Here is a 4,105-nt window from a genome sequence, read left to right on the forward strand (position 1 = left end):
ATATATATGTATTATATATATATATATATATATATATATATATATATATATATATATATATATATATATATATATATATATATATATATATATATATATATATATATATATATATATATATATATATCTATATATATATATATATATATATATATATATATATATATATGTATATCATATATATATATATATATATATATATATATATATATATATATATATATATATATATATATATATATATAATATATGTATACATATATATATATACATATATGATATATATATATATATAGATATATATATATATATATATATATATAATTATATTATATATATATATATATATATATATATATATATATATATATATATATATTACGAATTTTCTATTACTAATTCTACATGTATCCCAAATGAATACGTCTGTAATACCATCCTGATTTTGTATTTCAGGATGTACTCCTATAGCATGAAAAATGTGACTACTTCACGGAATTTTTTTTTTTTTAATCCTTATATTTCTTCCATGAGAAGACAAATTGTCGGGGATGCTTTAGGAACGGGATCACAATAAAATTTGATTTTCATGCTTAGTTGAAACATTAATATCTAGGTTGCCTCATTATGTTTCCTCATTAGCAATATTTGTGACATCCTTCGTTTAATTACTACTCTAAGATATCTTCCATTTCAAAACAACAGTGGCCAAATGAATCTCCCAAATTAATTTCAAGAGTCAAGCGTGATCTGACAGGGGAAACGTTTATATTTGTCGTTACTGCCAAAACATGTTACTGTAAACATTACCAACCTCACTCTTTCATTATCCCTTATCAAATGTGACACAATCATCCCTGGGTTATTACAATGCACTTAGGGAATGTATTCATAGTTGTATGAACTAGCAATTTACCAATCCTTACTAAAAGCATATTCATCTGCTGTTTCATTATAAGTGACTCGCTAGTGTTTTTTAACTATTATGTCATTGATGTTTACCCTATAGTATTCTTTTCCAAATGATAAGTCATATATATGTATACAGAAATGTATGATAAATTCGTAAAGTAATTAAGTCTACGGGCATAACCAGCCCAATTTCACGAGCAGAACCAGTTCCGTTTCAACGAATCCCTTCTCACTCCCACCCCCCTTCGGAGGGTGGGGAGTTATAAAACCCCATTATAAACCATCTTAAGAGTCCCTACTATAACCCTCCCAAGTTTCATGCCCATCGGACCAGCAGTTTGGCCGTGATTGAATGTCAAACGGGCAGCCAGACATAACGCCCATTATAGTATAGTAAGATGTAGTACACCATCTTTTTAAGCAAATTGTTTTGAAAAGAATAGCTGCATAACCCGAAATAATTTTACATGCCCTTTCAGTTCTGCTAATGATACCCTTTGATACTGATATTCAGTGAAATTTAGACAATATTCACATATCACATGGACTTCAATTATCTCTTTATCGAGCTGAGAACAAAAGAGGTCCTTCTCCTGGTAGATCCTAGCTGATTGTGGCAACTACAAAAGCCGAATTATGGACCGATGTCTGAGGGAAATGACTAAAGAGCTTCCCATGTCCTTATCTGCGCTGATGAATATCAGCAGAAATTCTATGAGCAGAGGAGAGCAGTAAATTTAAATGTATTACTAAGAACCTGCCCGACAACATAAAGAGTGAGGTTAACAGGATGAACGAAGCTCCAACTTTCACCTTCCTGTGATCATGGGGTTCATGGCCTTGGCTACATCTATGGGAGCGCGGAGACGTGCGAAGCTGGTAACCCATTATGCCTTACAATGAGACAGATCTCTGCCCTTGTGTAATAGCTTGTAAAGAAGTTGAATGCCTTCCGAAACCCCTCTTGTTCCTGTGAGACACAGCCTAAAGCCCACCAGTGAGTTTCTGGAAGTTCTAAAAGCAATGAACGCACTAAAAAAAATTATTAGAAAAGTCCTGGAAACCCATCACTAATAGAAGATAGACGAGTCCTTAAAGTGGATAAGATTTCTGGTCCAGTGCCATTTTCTTAAGCCCATCTGCTGGTATCTAAGATTCTTTACTTCAGGTGGCAATGCACACAGAGAAAAAAATCTACAAGAGTAGTTTCCCCCAAATACTGAATGACTTCATCTGCGGAGTAAAATAATGCAAATAACAGGGCACTGATCACGAAGGAGGGTTTACAGTCGAGAGAAACAGATGGGAGCAAACCACAGTAGTTGGGTGAAGAGCAACCTCTTTCATATTTTGATATGTTTTCATTGGTTAATGGCTTATGATAATAATGAATGAAGTTGTGTTTTAATGAATTTTCCGAGGTTGGCAATAAATAATGATGTAAAATTGCGATTACTTGCCTAAAAGTGAATGGTCCAATCCTTAAATAATGCTTTGATAGGGTGAATGCGTCAATAAAATGAAAATTAAGTCACAAGAAATATTACCACTATAGTCAGCAAAGAATGATACTTATTGTATAAAGTCTTTCCAAGGTCTGCAAAATAACAAATACTTATTGCATTTGAATAAGCCAATACATAAAGAACAGTTATTCTGATCAAATGTATATAATAGAAGTTTGTATGAATATACCTATCTACCTACCTGATTATATATCTATATATTACGCACACACACACACAAACACACACACACACACACACACACACACACACATATATATAGATATATATATATATATATATATATATATATATATATATATATATATATATATATATATATATATATATATATATATATATATCTATATATATATATATATATATAACTGTAAAAAGCATTTGTTATTTTGCAGACCTTGGTAAGACTTTTTGCACTAAGTATCATTCTTGTGCAAAAACGTGAGATAAATGAAGAAATATAAACATATTGCTAGTTTTCTAAAGCCATAGACGAAAAATAAGGGACATGAGCGAGCGGCCTACCTTCCGGTACTAGCCAATCAGAGGCCCGCCAAACAAACGTCTCGTAGGCACAAGAATCTACCTTAAATGAATCGACTTATAGGTACCCCGCATAACCAACATCCTTAGTATTATAATAACATTAGATTTATTTTTGGTTTCTCATTTTGCTCAACCGGCGACCCCGCTAGTTTGAGTAATTTGTTCTTCTGTGTCAAATGTTTTTGAATAAACGAGTCTTTAGTTTCTTCTTAGGGGTCGTTTCTCCTTAATTCTGGTTAAAACTTTGAGTATTTTAGTGGCGTGTATTCCATGCGTTTTCCTTTTATCTTCGCTTTATCCTGATTCTGTTAATCTATATTTCCTATTGTTCCTGCGTGTTTATGCTTCGATACTGTACCTAATTATGTCTTCTATATGAATGCTATATTCCCTTTATCGCATATGCATAATACATTTTATAATAAAATCCTTGCTTTATTGTGTGGCCCAAGGAGATTTACATATGCTTCACTGCTTTGTTAGGCGAATCTTGTAATTGCTTTCGCATGTTAATTGCTTTCGTAAATAATTTTATAGAATTTTCAGACTTTGCTCGGCAATTCTTTGCTGAGTAAATAATTATGTACAAGTATGTTTAACCTAACCGCATCAAAGTGATTCCTACATTGCTTGGCTAAAAATCTCCTATTTTCACCAAGTTTAACACTGGATCTCTCATATTTAGATGAGTATCGATTAGTAATCCAGCGGTCTTCCTTCTTCAGCAGGTGTTCTTTCATGTTAATTATTTTTATTCTCTCATTATCAACGTGTTTGGATTATTCTTGAGCCTTGTTTACATGTTATTTCCAATTTTTCCTGTCCCTTCAATTTTAGGTAATTAATCATTCCTATTTTGATTTGTATGTGACCAAGTAAAATTGAGAGTCACCTGCAAAAACCTTGCACTTATCTTCGTATATTTTCCTAATCCAGGATAACTATGGAGTGTAGATATGTTACTTATCAATAATTAAAACTTGTCATTATTCCTACTCTATATAATACTGGTAAGGCTTAGATGTCTAGGATTCCGTCCAGTTTGAGTATTTCTATGAGGTAAAAATACTTCTGAAAAATTATTTAAGAACATTTCCAAATTAATACAATGTTCATAATTA

The sequence above is a fragment of the Macrobrachium nipponense genome, chromosome 5 (assembly GCF_015104395.2).
Source record: "Macrobrachium nipponense isolate FS-2020 chromosome 5, ASM1510439v2, whole genome shotgun sequence".
Lineage (NCBI taxonomy): Eukaryota > Metazoa > Arthropoda > Malacostraca > Decapoda > Palaemonidae > Macrobrachium > Macrobrachium nipponense.